This window comes from Scyliorhinus torazame, chromosome 12 (assembly GCF_047496885.1).
Source record: "Scyliorhinus torazame isolate Kashiwa2021f chromosome 12, sScyTor2.1, whole genome shotgun sequence".
In the NCBI taxonomy this organism is placed as follows: Eukaryota; Metazoa; Chordata; class Chondrichthyes; order Carcharhiniformes; family Scyliorhinidae; genus Scyliorhinus; species Scyliorhinus torazame.
Window position 1 is genome coordinate 220,751,744 of NC_092718.1, and position 24,166 is coordinate 220,775,909.

A 24,166-nucleotide genomic window follows, 5' to 3' on the forward strand; every position below is an offset into this window, starting at 1 on the left:
GAGTAGCCGGGGTCAGTTGAAGTCAGCTGACTTACGGAAGTAATATGGGGGGAGCAATCATGCTAGAAAGAGATCTAGCGGGGAGGGGGGGAGGGGGGGGACAACTGGGTTGCTGCTGCGGAAATCCAAAAGGAAATGGCTAAAGAGTGGGTGGGCGGGGATGGTGTGCGACGCTGGGGGAGCGAGCGGGAGCGCGGAGGCGGGATATGGGACTGGCCTAGAGAAGGTAATGGCTAGTCGACACGGGAGGGGGGCAGGTAGCCCCCTAGTGAGGCTGATCACGTGGAACGTGAGAGGCCTGAACGGACCGATAAAAAGGGCCCGAGTGCTCGCGCATTTGAAAGGGCAGACGTGGTTATGCTCCAAGAGACGCACCTAAAGGTGGCGGACCAAGTTAGGCTAAGGAAAGGATGGGTGGGACAGGTGTTCCACTCAGGACTGGACGCAAAGAATAGAGGGGTGGCCATTTTGGTGGGGAAACGGGTAGCATTTGAAGCAAAGAACATCGTAGCAGATAGCGGAGGTAGATATGTAATGGTGAGTGGCAGGCTGGAGGGAATGGAGGTCGTGTTGGTTAATGTGTATGCCCCAAACTGGGACGATGCGGGATTTATGAGACGGATGCTGGGGCATATACCGGACCTGGAGGTAGGAAACTTGATTTTAGGAGGGGACTTTAATACGGTGCTGGACCCGGGGTTAGATAGATCCAGCTCGAGGACCGGAAGAAGGCCGTCAGCGGCCAAGGTACTTAAGGGGTTTATGGACCAAATGGGGGGAGTGGATCCATGGCGATTTCTTAGACTTAGGGCTAGGGAGTTTTTTTTCTTCTCCCATGTCCATAAAGTGTACTCCCGGATAGATTTTTTTGTTTTGGGAAGGTCGTTGATCTCTAGGGTGGAAGAAGCTGAGTACTCAGCCATAGCGGTTTCGGATCATGCCCCACAGGATGGACCTGGAATTAGGAGGAAAGGGGCAGAGAACACTCTGGCGATTAGATGTGGGACTGATGGCGGATGAGGGAGTGTGTGCAAGAGTGTGGGGGTGTATTGAGAGATACCTGGAGGTCAATGACGACGGCGAGGTCCCTGTGGGAGTGGTATGGGAAGCACTAAAAGCGGTGGTCAGAGGAGAGCTGATCTCCATTGGGGCCCACAAAAGGAAAACAGAGGCCAAGGAAAGGGAAAGATTACTGGGGGAGATTTTAAGGGTGGATAGGGAATTTGCAGAGACCCCGGAGGAGGAATTGTACAGGGAGAGGAGACGACTCCAGACGGAATTTGACCTTCTGACCACCAGAAAGGCGGAGGTACTGTGGAGGAAGGCACAGGGGAGGAGGTATGAATATGGGGAAAAGGCTAGTCGCCTGTTGGCTCATCAATTGCGAAAGAGGGCAGCAGCGAGGGAGATAGGAGGAATTAGAGACGAAAGGGGAGACACGGTGCAAAGGGCAGGAAAAATAAATGAGGTGTTCAAGACCTTCTATGAGGAGCTGTATAGGTCTCAACCCCCAGAGGGAGAGGAGGGGATGCGGCAGTTCCTGGACCAATTGAGGTTCCCGAAAGTGGAGGAGCGGGGGGTGGTAGGCCTGGGGGCACCGATTGGGGTGGACGAGGTTATTAAGGGACTGGGAAGCATGCAAGCAGGGAAGGCCCCAGGACCAGACGGGTTCCCGGTGGAGTATTACAGAAAATATGTGGACTTGTTGGCCCCGTTGATGGTGAGGACGTTCAATGAGGCCAGGAAAGGGGGGACTCTACCCCCGACGATGTCGGTGGCGACGATATCGTTAATTTTGAAGAGGGATAAAGATCCGTTGCAGTGCAGGTCCTATAGACCCATTTCATTATTGAACGTGGACGCCAAATTGTTGGCAAAGGTACTGGCATCGAGGATAGAGGACTGTGTCCCGGGGGTGGTGCACGAAGACCAGACAGGGTTCGTAAAAGGGAGACAACTGAATGTTAACGTGCGACGACTATTAGGGGTGATAATGATGCCCCCAGTGGAGGGGGAAGCAGAGATAGTGGCGGCAATGGACGCAGAGAAGGCATTTGATAGGGTGGAGTGGGAGTATTTATGGGAAGTGTTAAGGGGGTTTGGGAATGGGTTTATTAGCTGGGTTAGACTTCTTTATGGGGCTCCAACGGCAAGCGTAGTTACAGGTCGACATAGATCGGAGTATTTCCGACTATATAGGGGAACAAGACAGGGATGCCCGCTGTCTCCATTGTTGTTTGCGTTGGCAATTGAACCTCTGGCCATGGCGTTGAGAGACTCCAGGAAATGGAGAGGGGTGATTAGAGGGGGAGAAGAACACCGAGTCTCGTTATACGCGGATGACCTATTGTTATATGTGTCGGACCCAGCGGGGGGGATGATAGAGGTTATGCAAATTTTGAGGGGGTTCGGGGATTTCTCGGGGTATAGGCTAAACATGGGGAAGAGTGAATCATTTGTGATACATCCAGGGGACCAGAGTAGAGAGATAGAAGGCTTGCCTCTAAGGAAAGTGGAAAGAAACTTCCGATACCTGGGGATTCAGATCGCTAGGAGCTGGGGAACCTTGCACAGACTTAATCTGACACGGTTGGTAGAACAAATGGAGGAGGACTTCAAGGGGTGGGACATGCAGCCTCTCTCGCTGGCGGGCAGGGTGCAAGCAATTAAGATGATGGTCCTCCCGAGGTTCTTATTTGTATTTCAATGTCTCCCTATACTAATCACCAAGACCTTTTTTAATAAAATAGACAGGAGCATCACGAGCTTCGTGTGGGCAGGGAAAGTTCCGAGAGTAAGGAGGGGGTTCCTTCAGCGTAGTAGGGACAGAGGAGGATTGGCACTACCGAACTTGGGCGATTACTATTGGGCCGCCAATGTGGCAATGATACGTAAATGGATGATGGAGGGTGAGGGAGCGGCGTGGAAAAGACTGGAGAGAAAGTCCTGTAAAGGGACGAGTTTCGAGGCGCTGGTGACGGCGCCGCTACCGATCTCACCTAAAAAGTTTACCACGAACCCGGTGGTGGCGGCAACATTGAATATCTGGGGACAGTGGAGGCGACAGTGGGGGGGGGGGTGGGGGAGCCCTGGTGGGGTCCCCAATCAGGAACAACCATAGGTTCGCCCCAGGAAGAATGGATGGAGGATTTCAGAGCTGGTACCAGTTGGGAATTAGGAGGGTGGGAGATTTATTTATAGATGGGACTTTTGCGAGCTTGGGAGCATTGGAGGAAAAGTATAAGTTGCCCCGGGGAAATTTCTTGAGATATATACAGGTGAGGGCGTTTACTAGACAACAGGTGAGGGAATTTCCGTTGCTCCCGACACAGGGGATACAGGACAGGGTGCTTTCAGGGGTGTGGGTTGGAGAGGGCAATGTGTCAGAGATTTACCGAGAGATGAGGGAAGAGGGGGAGGAGTCGGTGGGCGAACTAAAAGGAAAGTGGGAAGAAGAACTAGGGGAGGAGATAGAGGAGGGTATGTGGGCTGATGCCCTAAGCAGGGTAAATTCCTCTTCCTCATGCGCCAGGCTTAGCCTGATTCAATTTAAGGTGCTACATAGAGCACACATAACGGGAGCAAGATTGAGCAGGTTCTTTAGAGTGGAGGACAAGTGTGGGAGGTGTGGCGGGAGCCCGGCAAACCACGCACATATGTTTTGGGCGTGTCCGGCACTGGAAGGGTATTGGAAGGGAGTGACGGGAGTGATTTCGCGGGTGGTGAAGGCCCGGGTCAAACCAGGCTGGGGGTTAGCTCTATTTGGAGTTGCGGAAGAGCCGGGAGTGCAGGAGGCGAAAGAGGCTGACGTTGTGGCCTTTGCGTCCCTAGTAGCCCGGCGCAGGATCCTACTCATGTGGAAGGAGGCGAAACCCCCCAGACTGGAGGCCTGGGTAAATGATATGGCGGGGTTCATTAAACTGGAGCAGATAAAGTTTGCCCTGAGAGGATCGGCTCAAGGGTTCACCAGGCGGTGGCAGCCATTTCTCGACTACCTAGGGGAACGTTAGAGGGAAGACAGATGACCAGCAGCAGCAACCCAGGGGGAGGGGGGGGGGGGGGAGGGGGGGTTTAGTTTAGGTCAAAGATAAAGGGGTTTTGTTACTTGTGTATTGTTAACAATTTCTGTATTATTGTTGTGTTTGCTTTGCAAGAGGGGAAAAACTGTTGTTTGGGGAAAAAATTTCAATAAAACATATTTAAAAAAAAAAGAAAAGCATAACCTGATTAGAACAGGGCAATCTGGCATTACTAAAGCAAAATGTTCTTATATTCTTATTAAATCCTATTTGACAAATTTGTTAGTTTTTGAGGATGTAAGTAGTAGGGTAGATAAAGAAGAGCCAGTGGATGTACCTGGATTTGCAAAATGCATTTGACAAGGTACCACACAAAAGGTTAACAGACAAGATAAGGACTCGGGGAGATGGGGGTAATATATTAGCACGAATAGAGGATTGGTTAATGGATAGAAAACAGAGAGTGGGCGTTAATGTTTTTGTCCCTAAGTTGCCAGGCAGTGAATAGTGGGAAACTGCAAGGATCATTGCTGGGGCCTCAGCTACTTACAATCTTCATTCATGAGTGCGGGGGCTGCTGGTGGGTGAGTAATTCAGTAAACACTTACCTGGTCCCGTTTCTGTTCCTCTTTGCTGTTGTATTTTTAAAAAAAATTATTTTTTAAGGCGGGAACAGGAAGTTCGACCCGCGGACTTCTGGGAAGTCCCTCACCAATAAATTCTGGTGGAGAGGAAACCCGAGACACTACACGTGTAGTGTCTCCCACCCGCCCTCCTCCTCCAACCTAATAATAAAACCCATTGGTGTGAGGTAAGTACCATATTGTATTATTATTATTATTATTTATTTTTTTAAATTTAGTTGTTAGCCAGATCTTGGTTGAAAGTTAGAGGGATGGCAGGGAAGGGAGTGCAATGTTCCTCCTGCAGGATGTTTGAGGTGAGGGATGCCGTTAGTGTCCCTGCTGATTTTACCTGCAGGAAGTGCTGCCATCTCCAGCTCTTCCAAGACCGAGTTAGGGAACTGGAGCTGGAGTTGGAAGAACTTCGGATCATTCGGGAGGCAGAGGGGGTCATAGATAGCAGCTTCAGGAAATTAGTTACACCAAAGATTGGAGATAGATGGGTAACTGTAAGAGGGACTGGGAAGAAGCAGTCAGTGCAGGGATCCCCTGCGGTCGTTCCCCTGAGAAACAAGTATACCGCTTTGGATACTTGTGGGGGGGGGGAGACTTACCAGGGGTAAGCCATGGGGTACGGGCCTCTGGCACGGAGTCTGTCCCTGTTGCTCAGAAGGGAAGGGGGGAGAGGAGCAGAGCATTAGTAATTGGGGACTCGATAGTCAGGGGCACAGATAGGAGATTTTGTGGGAGCGTGAGAGACTCACGTTTGGTATGTTGCCTCCCAGGTGCAAGGGTACGTGATGTCTCGGATCGTGTTTTCCGGGTCCTTAAGGGGGAGGGGGAGCAGCCCCAAGTCGTGGTCCACATTGGCACTAACGACATAGGTAGGAAAGGGGACAAGGATGTCAGGCAGGCTTTCAGGGAGCTAGGATGGAAGCTCAGAACTAGAACAAACAGAGTTGTTATCTCTGGGTTGTTGCCCGTGCCACGTGATAATGAGATGAGGAATAGGGAGAGAGAGCAATTAAACACGTGGCTACAGGGATGGTGCAGGCGGGAGGGATTCAGATTTCTGGATAACTGGGGCTCTTTCTGGGGAAGGTGGGACCTCTACAGACAGGATGGTCTACATCTGAACCTGAGGGGCACAAATATCCTGGGGGGGAGATTTGTTAGTGCTCTTTGGGGGGGTTTAAACTAATGCAGCAGGGGCATGGGAACCTGGATTGTTGTTTTAGGGTACGGGAGAATGAGAGTATAGAGGTCAGGAGCACAGATTTGACGTCGCAGGAGGGGGCCAGTGTTCAGGTAGGTAGTTTGAAGTGTGTCTACTTCAATGCCAGGAGCATACGAAATAAGGTAGGGGAACTGGCAGCATGGGTTGGTACCTGGGACTTTGATGTTGTGGCCATTTCGGAGACATGGATAGAGCAGGGACAGGAATGGATGTTGCAGGTTCTGGGGTTTAGGTGTTTTAGTAAGCTCAGAGAAGGAGGCAAAAGAGGGGAGGTGTGGCGCTGCTAGTCAAGAGCAGTATTACGGTGGCGGAGAGGATGCTAGATGGGGACTCATCTTCCGAGGTAGTATGGGCTGAGGTTAGAAACAGGAAAGGAGAGGTCACCCTGTTGGGAGTTTTCTATAGGCCTCCAAATAGTTCTAGGGATGTAGAGGAAAGGATGGCGAGGATGATCCTGGATAAGAGCGAAAGTAACAGGGTAGTTATTATGGGAGACTTTAACTTTCCAAATATTGACTGGAAAAGATATAGTTCGAGTACATTAGATGGGTCGTTTTTTGTACAGTGTGTGCAGGAGGGTTTCCTGACACAATATGTTGACAGGCCAACAAGAGGCGAGGCCACGTTGGATTTGGTTTTGGGTAATGAACCAGGCCAGGTGTTGGATTTGGAGGTAGGAGAGCACTTTGGGGACAGTGACCACAATTCGGTGACGTTTACGTTAGTGATGGAAAGGGATAAGTATACACCGCAGGGCAAGAGTTATAGCTGGGGGAAGGGCAATTATGATGCCATTAGACGTGACTTGGGGGGGATAGGTTGGAGAAGTAGGCTGCAAGTGTTGGGCACACTGGATAAGTGGAGCGTGTTCAAGGATCAGCTACTGCGTGTTCTTGATAAGTACGTACTGGTCAGGCAGGGAGGAAGGCGTAGAGCGAGGGAACCGTGGTTTACCAAAGAAGTGGAATCTCTTGTTAAGAGGAAGAAGGAGGCCTATGTGAAGATGAGGTGTGAAGTTTCAGTTGGGGCGATGGATAGTTACAAGGTAGCGAGGAAGGATCTAAAGAGAGAGCTAAGACGAGCAAGGAGGGGACATGAGAAGTATTTGGCAGGTAGGATCAAGGAAAACCCAAAAGCTTTCTATAGGTATGACAGGAATAAGCGAATGACTAGGGTAAGAGTAGGACCAGTCAAGGACAGGGATGGGAAGTTGTGTGTGGAGCCTGAAGAGATAGGCAAGATACTAAATGAATATTTTTCGTCTGCATTCACTCAGGAAAAAGATAATGTTGTGGAGGAGAATGCTGAGACCCAGGCTATTAGAATAGATGGCATTGAGGTACGTAGGGAAGAGGTGTTGGCAATTCTGGACAGGCTGAAAATAGATAAGTCCCCAGGGCCTGATGGGATTTATCCTAGGATTCTCTGGGAGGCCAGGGAAGAGATTGCTGGACCTTTGGCTTTGATTTTTATGTCATCATTGGCTACAGGAATAGTGCCAGAGGACTGGAGGATAGCAAATGTGGTCCCTTTGTTCAAAAAGGGGAGCAGAGACAACCCCGGCAACTATAGACCAGTGAGCCTCACGTCTGTAGTGGGTAAAGTCTTGGAGGGGATTATAAGAGACAAGATTTATAATCATCTAGATAGGAATAATATGATCACGGATAGTCAGCATGGCTTTGTGAAGGGTAGGTCATGCCTCACAAACCTTATTGAGTTCTTTGAGAAGGTGACTGAACAGGTAGACGAGGGTAGAGCAGTTGATGTGGTGTATATGGATTTCAGTAAAGCGTTTGATAAGGTTCCCCACGGTAGGCTATTGCAGAAAATACGGAGGCTGGGGATTGAGGGTGATTTAGAGATGTGGATCAGAAATTGGCTAGCTGAAAGAAGACAGAGGGTGGTGGTTGATGGGAAATGTTCAGAATGGAGTTCAGTTACAAGTGGCGTACCACAAGGATCTGTTCTGGGGCCGTTGCTGTTTGTCATTTTTATCAATGACCTAGAGGAAGGCGCAGAAGGGTGGGTGAGTAAATTTGCAGACGACACTAAAGTCGGTGGTGTTGTCGATAGTGTGGAAGGATGTAGCAGGTTACAGAGGGATATAGATAAGCTGCAGAGCTGGGCTGAGAGGTGGCAAATGGAGTTTAATGTAGAGAAGTGTGAGGTGATTCACTTTGGAAGGAATAACAGGAATGCGGAATATTTGGCTAATGGTAAAGTACTTGGAAGTGTGGATGAGCAGAGGGATCTAGGTGTCCATGTACATAGATCCCTGAAAGTTGCCACCCAGGTTGATAGGGTTGTGAAGAAGGCCTATGGAGTGTTGGCCTTTATTGGTAGAGGGATTGAGTTCCGGAGTCATGAGGTCATGTTGCAGCTGTACAAAACTCTGGTACGGCCGCATTTGGAGTATTGCGTACAGTTCTGGTCACCGCATTATAGGAAGGACGTGGAGGCTTTGGAGCGGGTGCAGAGGAGATTTACCAGGATGTTGCCTGGTATGGAGGGAAAATCTTATGAGGAAAGGCTGATGGACTTGAGGTTGTTTTCGTTGGAGAGAAGAAGGTTAAGAGGAGACTTAATAGAGGCATACAAAATGATCAGGGGGTTAGATAGGGTGGACAGTGAGAGCCTTCTCCTGCGGATGGAAATGGCTGGCACGAGGGGACGTAGCTTTAAACTGAGGGGTAATAGATATAGGACAGAGATCAGAGGTAGGTTCTTTACGCAAAGAGTGGTGAGGCCGTGAAATGCCCTACCTGCAACAGTAGTGAACTCGCCAACATTGAGGGCATTTAAAAGTTTATTGGATAAGCATATGGATGATAATGGCATAGTGTAGGTTAGGTGGCTTTTGTTTTGGTGCAACATCGTGGGCCGAAGGGCTTGTACTGCGCTGTATTGTTCTATGTTCTATGACTTAGACTGAAAGACAGAAAGTCATGTTTCAAGATTTGCTGAGGATTCCAAATTAGGTGGAAAGGTGGATTGTAAGAGGCGACAGAGAGGCCGTCGAGGGATATAGACTGGTTTAGTGAGTGGGCACCGTGATGGCAGATAGACTCTAATGTGGGGAAATGTGAAGCTATTCATTCTGGTTGTCAGAATAGAAAAGCAGAATATTTTTAAACGGTGTGAAACTTGCAAGCGTTGATGTTGAAGGAGCCTGGGATGTGCTGGTACAAGGAGCACAGGACGTTAGCATGCAATGCAGCTCAAAGTGGTGCACAGAGCGCACTTGACCAGAACCCGAATGAGCAGGTTCTTCCCGGAGGTGGAGGAGAAATGTGAGCGATGCCAGAGGGGCCCGGCCAACCACACTCATGTTCTGGGCTTGCCGCAAGCTTGCTGGGTTCTGGACAGCCTTCTCCGAGGCAATGTTCAAGGTTGTGGGGGTGAGGGTGAAGCCATGCCCGATAGTGGCAATCTTCGGGGTATCGGAGCAGCCAGAGTTACACATGGGGAAGGGGGCCAACGCCCTTGCTTTCGCTTCCCTAATCGCACGCCGGAGAATCCTGCTCGGCTGGCGATCGGCAGCACCACCCACAGCTGCAGACTGGCTCGCTGACCTCTCGGAATCTCTCCACCTGGAGAAGATTAAGTTCGCCAGCCGAGGGTTGGAGGAAGGCTTCCTGGATACTGGGGGGCAGTGTGTCGGCCTGTTCCAAAATGGCCTCCTGCACTGTGGGAATTCTATGACTGAGTGAGGAGAAATTACTTCACCCAGAGGGTTGTGAATCTTTGGAATTCCGTCCCTCAGAGGGTTCGGAATGCTCCGTCGGTCAATATGTATTCAGGCAGGAAAAGTCAGATTTTCATTCTCTCGGGGAATTAAAGGATATGAGGAGTGGGCTGGAAAATGGAAAAGAGAAGATAGGCGATGATGGGGGTCGGGAGAGACAGTGGGATTGGGGGGTCGGGAGAGACAGTGGGATTGGGGGGTCGGGAGAGACAGTGGGATTGGGGGATCGGGAGAGACAGTGGGATTGGGGGATCGGGAGAGACAGTGGGATTGGGGGATCGGGAGAGACAGTGGGATTGGGGGATCCGGAGAGACAGTGGGATTGGGGGTCGGGTGAGACAGTGGGATTGGGGGATCGGGAGAGACAGTGGGATTGGGGGATCGGGAGAGACTGCGGGATTGGGGGTCGGGAGTGACAGTGGGATTGGGGGTCGGGAGAGACAGTGGGATTGGGGGTCGGGAGAGACAGTGGGATTGGGGGATCCCGAGAGACAGTGGGATTTGGGGATCGGGAGAGACAGTGGGATTGGGGGATCGGGAGAGACTGCGGGATTGGGGCTCCGGAGAGACGGTGGGATTGGGGATCGGGAGAGACAGTGGGATTGGGGGATCGGGAGAGACAGTGGGATTGGGGGATCGGGAGAGACAGTGGGATTGGGGGATCTGGAGAGATGGGAATGGGGGGATCGGGAGAGACAGCGGGATTGGGGGGTCCAGAGAGATGGGAATTGGGGGATTCGGAGAGACAGTGGGATTGGGAGTTCCGGAGAGACAGTGGGCTTGGGGGATCCGGAGAGACAGGGGGATTGGGGGGTCCGGAGAGACAGCGGGATTTGGGGATCCGGAGAGACAGCGGGATTGGGGGATCCGGAGAGACCGTGGGATTGGGGGATCCGGATAACGGGGGGATTGGGGATCCGGGAGACAGTGGGTTTGGGGGATCCGGAGAGACAGCGGGATTGGGGGATCCAGAGAGACAGTGGGATTGGGGGTCGGGAGAGACAGTGGGATTGGGGGATCCGGAGAGACAGCGGGATCCGGAGAGACAGCGGGATTGGGGGATCCAGAGGGACAGCGGGATTGGGGGCCGGGAGAGACAGTGGGATTGGGTGATCCGGAGAGACAGCGGGATTGGGGGATCCGGAGAGACAGCGGGATTGGGGGATCCGGAGAGACAGCGGGATTGGGGGATCCGGAGAGACAGCGGGATTGGGGGATCCGGAGAGACAGCGGGATAGGGGGATCTGGAGAGACAGTGGGATTGGGGGATCCGGAGAGACAGTGGGATTGGGGATCGGGAGAGACAGCGGGATTGTGGGATCGGGATAGACAGTGGGATTGGGGGGATCCGGAGAGACTGCGGGATTGGGGGCCGGGAGAGACAGTGGGATTGGGGGATCCGGAGAGACAGTGGGATTGGGGGATCGGGAGAGACAATGGGATTGGGGGATCGGGAGAGACAGTGGGATTGGGAGGTCGGGAGAGACAGTGGGATAGGGGGATCTGGAGAGACAGTGAGATTGGGGATCGGGAGAGACAGTGGGATTGGGGGATCCGGAGAGACAGTGGGACTGGAGGTCGGGAGAGACAGTGGGATTGGAGGTTCGGAGAGACAGCTGGATTGGAGGTCGGGAGAGACAGTGGGATTGGGGGATCCGGTGACAGCGGGATTGGGGGTCGGGAGAGACGGTGGGATTGGGGGTCAGGAGAGACCGTGGTATTGGGGGATCCGGAGAGATGGGGATTAGGGGATCCGGAGAGACAGTGGGATTGGGGGATCTGGAGAGATGGGAATTGGGGGATCGGGAGAGTCAGCGGGATTGGGGGGTCCGGAGAGATGGGAACTGGGGGATTCGGAGAGACAGTGGGATTGGGAGATCCGGAGAGACAGTGGGCTTGGGGGATCCGGAGAGACAGTGGGCTTGGGGGATCCGGAGAGACAGTGGGATTGGGGGATCCGGAGAGACAGAGGGTTTGGGGGATCCGGAGAGACAGCGGGATTGGGGGATCCGGAGAGACAGTGGGATTGGGGGATCCGGATGACGGGGGGATTGGGGATCCGGGAGACGGTGGGTTTGGGGGATCCGGAGAGACAGCGGGATTGGGGGATCCAGAGAGACAGCGGGATTGGGCGATCCGGACAGACAGTGGGATTGGGGGATCCGGAGAGACAGTGGGATTGGGGGATCCGGATGACGGGGGGATTGGGGATCTGGGAGACGGTGGGTTTGGGGGATCCGGAGAGACAGCGGGATTGGGGGATCCAGAGAGACAGCGGGATTGGGCGATCCGGACAGACAGTGGGATTCAGGGTTCCGGAAAGACAGTGGGATTGGGGGTTCCGGAGAGACAGTGGGATTCGGGGTTCCGGAGAGACAGTGGGATTCAGGGTTCCGGAGAGACAGTGGGATTGGGGGATCCGGAGAGACAGTGGGATTGGGGGATCCGGAGAGACAGTGGGATTGGGGGATCCGGAGGACAGCGGGATTGGAGGGTCCGGAGAGACAGCGGGATTGGGGATCCTGAGAGACAGCGGGATTGGGGGTCGGGAGAGACAGTGGGATTGGGGGATCCGGAGAGACTGTGGGATTGGGGGATCCGGAGAGACTGTGGGATTGGGGGATCCGGAGAGACAGTGGGATTGGGGGTCGGGAGACACAGCGGGATTGGGGGTCGGGAGAGACAGTGGGATTGGGGGATCCGGAGAGACAGCGGGATTGGGGGATCCGGAGAGACTGGGATTGGGGGTCGGGAGAGACAGTGGGATTGGGGGATCTGGGAGACAGTGGGATTGGGGGATCGGGAGAGACAGTGGGTTGGGGTATCCGAACAGACAGGGGGATTGGGAATCGGGAACGACAACGGGATCGGGGGTTGGGGGAGACAGTGGGATTGGGGGATCTGGAGAGACAGCGGGATTGGGGGATCTGGAGAGACAGTGGGATTGGGGGATCCGGAGAGACAGCGGGATTGGGGGATCTGGAGAGACAGTGGGATTGGGGGATCCGGAGAGACAGCGGGATTGGGGGATCCGGAGAGACAGCGGGATTGGGGGATCCGGAGAGACAGCGGGATTGGGGGATCCGGAGAGACAGCGGGATTGGGCGATCCGGACAGACAGTGGGATTCAGGGTTCCGGAGAGACAGTGGGATTGGGGGATCCTGAGAGACACTGGGATTCGGGGTTCCGGAGAGACAGTGGGATTCGGGGTTCCGGAGAGACAGTGGGATTGTGGGATCTGGGATACAGTGGGATTCGGGGTTCCGGAGAGACAGCGGGATTGGGGATCCGGAGAGACAGCGGGATTGGGGGATCCAGAGGGACAGCGGGATTGGGGGCCGGGAGAGACAGTGGGATTGGGTGATCCGGAGAGACAGCGGGATTGGGGGATCCGGAGAGACAGCGGGATTGGGGGATCCGGAGAGACAGCGGGATTGGGGGATCCGGACAGACAGCGGGATAGGGGGATCTGGAGAGACAGTGGGATTGGGGGATCCGGAGAGACAGTGGGATTGGGGATCGGGAGAGACAGCGGGATTGGGGGATCGGGAGAGACAGTGGGATTGGGGGGATCCGGAGAGACTGCGGGATTGGGGGCCGGGAGAGACAGTGGGATGGGGGATCCGGAGAGACAGTGGGATTGGGGGATCCGGAGAGACAGTGGGATTGGGGGATCGGGAGAGACAGTGGGATTGGGGGATCGGGAGAGACAGTGGGATTGGGAGGTCGGGAGAGACTGTGGGATAGGGGGATCGGGAGAGACAGTGAGATTGGGGATCGGGAGAGACAGTGGGATTGGGGGATCTGGAGAGACAGTGGGATTGGGGGATCCGGAGAGACAGTGGGACTGGAGGTCGGGAGAGACAGTGGGATTGGGGGATCCGGAGTGACAGCGGGATTGGGGGTCGGGAGAGACGGTGGGTTTGGGGGTCAGGAGAGACCGTGGTATTGGGGGATCCGGAGAGATGGGGATTAGGGGATCCGGAGAGACAGTGGGATTGGGGGATCTGGAGAGATGGGAATTGGGGGATCGGGAGAGACAGCGGGATTGGGGGGTCCGGAGAGATGGGAACTGGGGGATTCGGAGAGACAGTGGGATTGGGAGATCCGGAGAGACAGTGGGCTTGGGGGATCCGGAGAGACAGTGGGCTTGGGGGATCCGGAGAGACAGTGGGATTGGGGGATCCGGAGAGACAGCGGGATTGGGGGATCCGGAGAGACAGTGGGATTGGGGGATCCGGATGACGGGGGGATTGGGGATCCGGGAGACGGTGGGTTTGGGGGATCCGGAGAGACAGCGGGATTGGGGGATCCAGAGAGACAGCGGGATTGGGCGATCCGGACAGACAGTGGGATTGGGGGATCCGGAGAGACAGTGGGATTGGGGGATCCGGATGACGGGGGGATTGGGGATCCGGGAGACGGTGGGTTTGGGGGATCCGGAGAGACAGCGGGATTGGGGGATCCAGAGAGACAGCGGGATTGGGCGATCCGGAGAGACAGTGGGATTCAGGGTTCCGGAGAGACAGTGGGATTGGGGGATCCGGAGAGACAGTGGGATTGGGGGATCCGGAGAGACAGTGGGATTGGGGGATCCGGAGGACAGCGGGATTGGAGGGTCCGGAGAGACAGCGAGATTGGGGATCCTGAGAGACAGCGGGATTGGGGGTCGGGAGAGACAGTGGGATTGGGGGATCCGGAGAGACAGTGGGATTGGGGGATCCGGAGAGACAGTGGGATTGGGGGTCGGGAGAGACAGCGGGATTGGGGGTCGGGAGAGACAGTGGGATTGGGGGATCCGGAGAGACAGCGGGATTGGGGGATCCGGAGAGACTGGGATTGGGGGTCGGGAGAGACAGTGGGATTGGGGGATCTGGGAGACAGTGGGATTGGGGGATCGGGAGAGACAGTGGGATTGGGGTATCCGAACAGACAGGGGGATTGGGAATCGGGAACGACAACGGGATCGGGGGTTGGGAGAGACAGTGGGATTGGGGGATTCAGCGAGACGGCGGGATTGGGGGATCTGGAGAGACAGTGGGATTGGGGGTCGGGAGAGACAGCGGGATTGGGGGTCGGGAGAGACAGTGGGATTGGGGGATCCGGAGAGACAGCGGGATTGGGGGATCCGGAGAGACTGGGATTGGGGGTCGGGAGAGACAGTGGGATTGGGGGATCTGGGAGACAGTGGGATTGGGGGATCGGGAGAGACAGTGGGATTGGGGTATCCGAACAGACAGGGGGATTGGGAATCGGGAACGACAACGGGATCGGGGGTTGGGAGAGACAGTGGGATTGGGGGATTCAGAGAGACGGCGGGATTGGGGGATCCGGAGAGACAGTGGGATTGGGGGTCGGGAGAGACAGCGGGATTGGGGGTCGGGAGAGACAGTGGGATTGGGGGATCCGGAGAGACAGCGGGATTGGGGGATCCGGAGAGACTGGGATTGGGGGTCGGGAGAGACAGTGGGATTGGGGGATCTGGGAGACAGTGGGATTGGGGGATCGGGAGAGACAGTGGGATTGGGGTATCCGAACAGACGGGGATTGAGAATCGGGAACGACAACGGGATCGGGGGTTGGGAGAGACAGTGGGATTGGGGGATTCAGAGAGACGGCGGGATTGGGGGATCTGGAGAGACAGTGGGATTGGGGGTTGGGAGAGACAGTGGGATTGGGGGATCCGGAGAGACAGCGGGATTGGGGGATCCGGAGAGACAGCGGGATTGGGGGATCCGGAGAGACAGCGGGATTGGGGGATCCGGAGAGACAGCAGGACTGGGGAATCCTTAGAGACAGCGCGATTGGGCGATCCGGACAGACAGTGGGATTCAGGGTTCCGGAGAGACAGTGGGATTGGGGGATCCTGAGAGACACTGGGATTCGGGGTTCCGGAGAGACAGTGGGATTGGGGGTCGGGAGAGACAGCGGGATTGGGGGATCCAGAGAGACAGTGGGATTGGGGGATCCGGACAGACAGTGGGATTCGGGGTTCCGGAGAGACAGCGGGATTGGGGGTCGGGAGAGACAGTGGGATTGGGGGATTTGGTTAGCTATCTCACCAGGACAGGGTTGTTTATCCAGCTGGCTCTTTATTCTCACTCTCTAGGTGTTGTGTCTGGATGGAGCTCCAGGTTGTCAGGTGGATCTAACTGTGTTTCTATCACCGTGCCACCTGGCAAAGGTTTCTGCTTCTCACGCTGTTGGACTAGTCTTTTGCCATTTTGTTTTTGCAGATAGCCATGAGATGACGGAGGTGGTGTGCTATTGCACCGTGGGATATCGCTCCTCGAAAGTGGCACAGAAACTCCTGGAGTTTCTCGCGAGTGATGCTGGGCAGGGTCTACGTGGGCCACTGAAGGTCTACAACCTGGAGGGGGGGCTGGTGAAATGGGCCAATGAGAGGAAAGCTATCGTGGACAGTGAGAATCAGCCCACCAACCTCGTCCACCCCTACAGCACAATGTGGGGTCAGCTCCTTGAGCCTGCACACCGGGCCCACATCTGAGCAAATTGGGACCAGCTACGAGTTCCTGGGGGGCAGTAAATTAGAATGGGAATCGTTGAATTGGAATTCTGTAATAGAGGAAGAGGTTAATCACAATGTATTGAAGCCTGAAAATGTTATACTGCTATTAAAATCTCTAATATTAATTGACTAAGTGGAATCTTGAGAAACGCTTGGTATCTATGGAATGACCTTACAGCAATGGTCAGTTTACAGACAAACTTGATTAGAAGGTGTTCCCATGACGTTTGCAGAGAACTGGGATTAGCAGCAACAGGTTCTACAGAAGGAAAGAAACTGCGGATACATTGTTATTTTGAGCATGGAGAGACCAGTCCAGAATAACACATTATTCACCCTCTGTCGCAAATGAACTGGTCAATATCATCGACCCAGACAGGAAATGTCAGAAACATCCACCTCGTCCATTCAAAGCTGGAAGGGTGAGTCAGAGAGCGTTCCAGAGCTGTGACGGAGCAAAGACCAGGACAATTCATTCACCGTTGATTTGAAATGTACAACAAACCAATGGGGAAATGGAGGTTGCGGTCAGCAGGGAAGGAGCTGTGAGTGAAGGTCGGATATCTAGAATTCAGGACAGGACTTTGGCATCGATGCTCATTGGGTGCTCTGGCTAAAATTGCGCAAAGTGTTTCTGAGAAGCATTCAGTTACCGTTAATATTGTATCCTCAATAAATCTGTGACATCACACATTTAATGCAGTGAAAATGATTATTTTGAGGTGCAAATGATAATAAATTCGAACGAAATAAAAGAATTATGGATGAAACCAAATTCCTCAAACAACCACAGCCATGAAAACACTGCTCACGGGGAAGTTCCTGAAGGTGCTGACTCTCGCTGGGACACAGTTCCTGAAGTTGCTGACTATCACTGGGGGACACATTCCTGAAGGTGCTGACTCTCACTGGGGGGCAGTTCCTGAAGGTGCTGACTCTCACTGCGGGACAGTTCTTGAAGGTGCTGACTCGAACTGGGGGACAGTTCCTGAAGGTGCTGACTCTCACTGGGACACAGTTCCTGAAGGTGCTGACTCTCACTGGGGGACACATTTCTGAAGGTGCTGACTCTCACTGGGGGGCAGTTCCTGAAGGTGCTGACTCTCACTGGGGGGCAGTTCCTGAAGGTGCTGACTCTCACTGGGACACAGTTCCTGAAGGTGCTGACTGTCACTGGGACACAGTTCCTGAAGGTGCTGACTCTCACTGGGACACAGTTCCTGAAGGTGCTGACTCTCACTGGGGGACAGTTCCTGAAGGTGCTGACTCTCACTGGGACACAGTTCCTGAAGGTGCTGACTCTCACTGAGGGCAGTTCCTGAAGGTGCTGACTCTCACTGGGGGACACATTCCTGAAGGTGCTGACTCTCACTGGGGGACACATTCCTGAAGGTGCTGACTCTCACTGGGACACAGTTCCTGAAGGTGCCGACTCTCACTGGGACACAGTTCCTGAAGGTGCTGACTCTCACTGGGGGCAGTTCCTGAAGGTGCTGACTCTCACTGGGCACAGTTCCTGAAGGTGCTGACTCTCACTGGGGGACAGTTCCTGAAGGTGCTGATTCTCACTGAGGGACAGTTCCTGAAGGTGCTGACTCTCACTGGGACACAGTTCCTGAAGGTGCTGACTCTCACTGGGGGCAGTTCCTGAAGGTGCTGACTCTCACTGGGGGACAGTTCCTGAAGGTGCTGACTCTCACTGAGGGACATATACTGAAGGTGCTGACTCTCACTGGGGACAGTTCCTGTAGGTGCTGACTCTCACTGGGGGACAGTTCCTGAAGGTGCTGACTCTCACTGGGAGACAGTTCCTGAAGGTGCTGGCTCTCACTGGGGACAGTCCCTGAACGTGCTGACTCTCACTGGGAGACAGTTCCTAAATGTACTGACTCTAATTGGGAGACAGTTCCTGAAGGTGCTGACTCTCACTGAGGACAGGTCCTGAAGGTCCTGACTCTCACTGGGAGACAGTTCTGAAGGTGCTGACTCTCACTGAGGACTGGTCCTGAGGGTGCTGACTCTCACTGGGAGACAGTTCCTGAAGATGCTAACTCTCACTGGGGGACCGTTCCTGAAGGTGCTGACTCTCACTGGGTCACAGTTCCTGAAGGTGCTGACTCTCACTGGGACACAGTTCCTGAAGGTGCTGACTCTCACTGGGACACAGTTCCTGATGGTGCTGACTCTGACTTGGGGACAGTTCCTAAAGGTGCTCAGTCTCACTGGGGGACATTTCCTGAACGTGCTCACTTTCATTGGGGGACATCTGAAGGTGCCTACTCTCACTGGGACACAGTTCCTGAAGGTGCCGACTCTCACTGGGACACAGTTCCTGAAGGTGCCGACTCTCACTGGGGGACTGTTCCTGAAGGTGCTGACTCCCACTGGGGGACACATTCCTGAAGGTGCTGACTCTCACTGGGGGACACATTCCTGAAGGTGCTGACTCTCACTGGGACACAGTTCCTGAAGGTGCTGACTCTCACTGGGACACAGTTCCTGAAGGTGCTGACTCTCACTGGGGGCAGTTCCTGAAGGTGCTGACTCTCACTGGGGACAGTTCCTGAAGGTGCTGACTCTCACTGGGGGACAGTTCCTGAAGGTGCTGACGCTCACTGAGGGACAGTTCCTGAAGGTGCTGACTCTCACTGGGACACAGTTCCTGAAGGTGCTGACTCTCACTGGGGGCAGTTCCTGAAGGTGCTGACTCTCACTGGGGGACAGTTCCTGAAGGTGCTGACTCTCACTGAGGGACATATACTGAAGGTGCTGACTCTCACTGGGGACAGTTCCTGTAGGTGCTGGCTCTCACTGGGGACAGTCCCTGAACGTGCTGACTCTCACTGGGAGACAGTTCCTAAATGTACTGACTCTAATTGGGAGACAGTTCCTGAAGGTGCTGACTCTCACTGAGGACAGGTCCTGAAGGTGCTGACTCTCACTGGGAGACAGTTCTGAAGGTGCTGACTCTCACTGAGGACTGGTCCTGAAGGTGCTGACTCTCACTGGGAGACAGTTCCTGAAGATGCTAACTCACTGGGGGACCGTTCCTGAAGGTGCTGACTCTCACTGGGTCACAGTTCCTGAAGGTGCTGACTCTCACTGGGACACAGTTCCTGAAGGTGCTGACTCTCACTGGGACACAGTTCCTGAAGGTGCTGACTCTCACTTGGGGACAGCTCCTAAAGGTGCTCAGTCTCACTGGGGGACAGTTACTGAACGTGCTCACTTTCATTGGGGGACATCTCCTGAAGGTGCCTACTCTCACTGGGACACAGTTCCTGAAGGTGCCGACTCTCACTGGGACACAGTTCCTGAAGGTGCCGACTCTCACTGGGGGACTGTTCCTGAAGGTGCTGACTCTCACTGGGACACAGATCCTGAAGTTGCTGACACACACTGGGGGACAGCTCCTGAAGGCGCTGACTCTCACTGGGACATAGTTGCTGAAGGTGCTGACTCTCACTGGGGAACAGTTCCTGTAGGTGCTGACTCTCACTGGGACACAGTTGCTGAATGTGCTGACTCTCCCTGGGTCACAGTTCCTGAAGGTGCTGACTCTCACTGGGACACAGTTCCTGAAGGTGCTGACTCTCACTGGACACAGTTCCTGAAGTTGCTGACTCTCACTGGGGGCAGTTCCTGAAGGTGCTGACTCTGACTGGGGGACACATTCCTGAAGGTGCTGACTCTCACTGGGCCACAGTTCCTGAAGGTGCTGACTCTCACTGGGGCACAGTTCCTGAAGGTGCTGACTCTCACTGGACACAGTTCCTGAAGGTGCTGACTCTCACTGGGGGACAGTTCCTGAAGGTGCTGACTCTCACTGAGGGACAGTTCCTGAAGGTGCTGACTCTCACTGGGACACAGTTCCTGAAGGTGCTGACTCTCACTGGGGGCAGTTCCTGAAGGTGCTGACTCTCACTGGGGGACAGTTCCTGAAGGTGCTGACTCTCACTGAGGGACATATACTGAAGGTGCTGACTCTCACTGGGGACAATTCCTGTAGGGGCTGACTCTCACTGGGGGACAGTTCCTGAAGGTGCTGACTCTCACTGGGAGACAGTTCCTGAAGGTGCTGACTCTCACTGGGGACAGTCCCTGAACGTGCTGACTCTCACTGGGAGACAGTTCCTAAATGTACTGACTCTCATTGGGAGACAGTTCCTGAAGGTGCTGACTCTCACTGAGGACAGGTCCTGAAGGTGCTGACTCTCACTGGGACACAGTTCTGAAGGTGCTGACTCTCACTGAGGACTGGTCCTGAAGGTGCTGACTCTCACTGGGAGACAGTTCCTGAAGATGCTAACTCTCACTGGGGGACAGTTCCTGAAGGTGCTGACTCTCACTGGGTCACAGTTCCTGAAGGTGCTGACTCTCACTGGGACACAGTTCCTGAAGGTGCTGACTCTCACTGGGACACAGTTCCTGAAGGTGCTGACTCTCACGGGGACACAGTTGCTGAAGGTGCTGACTCGCCCTGGGACACAGTTCCTGAAGGTGCTGATTCTCACTGGGACACAGTTCCTGAAGGTGCTGACTCTGACTTGGGGACAGTTCCTAAAGGTACTCAGTCTCACTGGCAGACAGTTCCTGAAGGTGCTCCCTCTCATTGGGGGACATCTCCTGAAGGTGCCTACTCTCACTGGGACACAGTTCCTGAAGGTGCCGACTCTCACTGGCACACAGTTCCTGAAGGTGCCGACTCTCACTGGCACACAGTTCCTGAAGGTGCCGACTCTCACTGGGACACAGTTCCTGAAGGTGCTCACTCTCATTGGGGGACTGTTCCTGAAGTTGCTGACTCTCACTGGGACACAGATCCTGAAGTTGCTGACACACACTGGGGGACAGCTCCTGAAGGCGCTGACTCTGGGACACAGTTTCTGAAGGTGCTGACTCTCACTGGGACATAGTTGCTGAAGGTGCTGACTCTCACTGGGGAACAGTTCCTGAAGGTGCCGACTCTCACTGGGACACAGTTACGGAAGGTGCCGACTCTCACTGGGACACAGTTCCTGAAGGTGCCGACTCTCACTGGGACACAGTTCCTGAAGGAGCTCACTCTCATTGGGGGACTGTTCCTGAAGGTGCTCACTCTCACTGGGACACAGATCCTGAAGGTGCTGACACAGACTGGGGGACAGCTCCTGAAGGCGCTGACTCTGGGACACAGTTTCTGAAGGTGCTGACTCTCACTGGGACACAGTTCCTGAAGGTGCTAATTCTCACTGGGACACAGTTCCTGAAGGTGCTGACTCTCACTGGGGGACAGTTCCTGAAGGTGCTGACTCTCATTGGGGTCAGTTCCTGAAGGTGCTGACTCTCACTGGGACACAGTTCCTGAAGGTGCTGACTCTCACTGGGGGACAGTTCCTGAAGGTGCTGACTCTCACTGGGACTCAGTTCCTGAAGGTGCTGACTCTCACTGGGGGCAGTTCCTGAAGGTGCTGACTCTCACTGGGGGACAGTTCCTGTAGGTGCTGACTCTCACTGAGGGACATATACTGAAAGTGCTGACTCTCACTGGGGACAGTTCCTGAAGGTGCTGACTCTCACTGGGGGACAGTTCCTGAAGGTGCTGACTCTCACTGGGAGACAGTTCCTGAAGGTGCTGACTCTCACTGGGGACAGTCCCTGAACGTGCTGACTCTCACTGGGAGACAGTTCCTAAATGTACTGACTCTCATTAGGAGACAGTTCCTGAAGGTGCTGACTCTCACTGAGGACAGGTCCTGAAGGTGCTGACTCTCACTGGGAGACAGTTCTGAAGGTGCTGAATCTCACTTAGGACTGGTCCTGAAGGTGCTGACTCTCACTGGGACACAGTTGCTGAAGGTGCTGACTCGCCCTGGGACACAGTTCCTGAAGGTGCGGATTCTCACTGGGACACAGTTCCTGAAGGTGCTGACTCTGACTTGGGGACAGTTCCTAAAGGTGCCCACTCTCACTGGGGGACAGTTCCTGAAGGTGCTCGCTCTCATTGGGGGACATCTCCTGAAGGTGCGTACTCTCACTGGGACACAGTTCCTGAAGGTGCTGACTCTCACTGGGACACATTTCCTGAAGGTGCTGGCTCTCAGTGGGACACAGTTGCTGAAGGTGCTGACTCTCCCTGGGACACAGTTCCTGAAGGTGCTGATTCTCACTGGGACACAGTTCCTGACGGTGCTGACTCTCACTGGGCGACAGTTCCTGAAGGTGCTGACTCTCACTGGTGGACAGTTCCTGAAGGTGCTGACTCTCACTGTGACAGTTCCTGAAGGTGCTGGCTCTCACTGGGACATAGTTACTGTCGGTGCTGACTCTCACTGGGGAACAGTTCCTGAAGGTGCCGACTCTCACTGGGACACAGTTCCTGAAGGTGCCGACTCTCACTGGGACACTGTTCCTGAAGGTGCTGACTCTCACTGGGGGCAGTTCCTGAAGGTGCTGACACTAACTGGGGAACACAGTCCTGAAGGTGCTGACTCTCACTGGGGGACACATTCCTGAAGGTGCTGACTCTCACTGGGACACAGTTCCTGAAGGTGCTGACTCTCACTGGGACACAGTTCCTGAAGGTGCTGACTCTCACTGGGGGCAGTTCCTGAAGGTGCTGACTCTCACTGGGGACAGTTCCTGAAGGTGCTGACTCTCACTGAGGGACAGTTCCTGAAGGTGCTGACTCTCACTGGGAGACAGTTCCTGAAGGTGCTGACTCTCACTGGGGACAGTCCCTGAACGTGCTGACTCTCACTGGGAGACAGTTCCTAAATGTACTGACTCTAATTGGGAGACAGTTCCTGAAGGTGCTGACTCTCACTGAGGACAGGTCCTGAAGGTGCTGACTCTCACTGGGAGACAGTTCTGAAGGTGCTGACTCTCACTGAGGACTGGTCCTGAAGGTGCTGACTCTCACTGGGAGACAGTTCCTGAAGATGCTAACTCTCACTGGGGGACCGTTCCTGAAGGTGTTGACTCTCACTGGGTCACAGTTCCTGAAGGTGCTGACTCTCACTGGGACACAGTTCCTGAAGGTGCTGACTCTCACTGGGACACAGTTCCTGAAGGTGCTGACTCTCACTTGGGGACAGTTCCTAAAGGTGCTCAGTCTCACTGGGGGACAGTTCCTGAAGGTGCTCACACTCATTGGGGGACATCTCCTGAAGTGCCTACTCTCACTGGGACACAGTTCCTGAAGGTGCCGACTCTCACTGGGACACAGTTCCTGAGGGTGCCGACTCTCACTGGGGGACTGTTCCTGAAGGTGCTGACTCTCACTGGGACACAGATCCTGAAGGTGCTGACTCTCACTGGGGAACAGTTCCTGTAGGTGCTGACTCTCACTGGGACACAGTTGCTGAATGTGCTGACTCTCCCTGGGTCACAGTTCCTGAAGGTGCTGACTCTCACTGGGACACAGTTCCTGAAGGTGCTGACTCTCACTGGGACACAGTTCCTGAAGGTGCTGACTCTCACTGGGGGTAGTTCCTGAAGGTGCTGACTCTCACTGGGGGACACATTCCTGAAGGTGCTGACACTCACTGGGGGACTCATTCCTGAAGGTGCTGACTCTCACTGGGACACAGTTCCTGAAGGTGCTGACTCTCACTGGGGGCAGTTCCTGAAGGTGCTGACTCTGACTGGGGGACACATTCCTGAAGGTGCTGACTCTCACTGGGCCACAGTTCCTGAAGGTGCTGACTCTCACTGGGGCACAGTTCCTGAAAGTGCTGACTCTCACTGGACAAAGTTCCTGAAGGTGCTGACTCTCACTGGGGGACAGTTCCTGAAGGTGCTGACTCTCACTGAGGGACAGTTCCTGAAGGTGCTGACTCTCACTGGGACACAGTTCCTGAAGGTGCTGACTCTCACTGGGGGCAGTTCCTGAAGGTGCTGACTCTCACTGGGGGACAGTTCCTGAAGGTGCTGACTCTCACTGAGGGACATATACTGAAGGTGCTGACTCTCACTGGGGACAGTTCCTGTAGGGGCTGACTCTCACTGGGGGACAGTTCCTGAAGGTG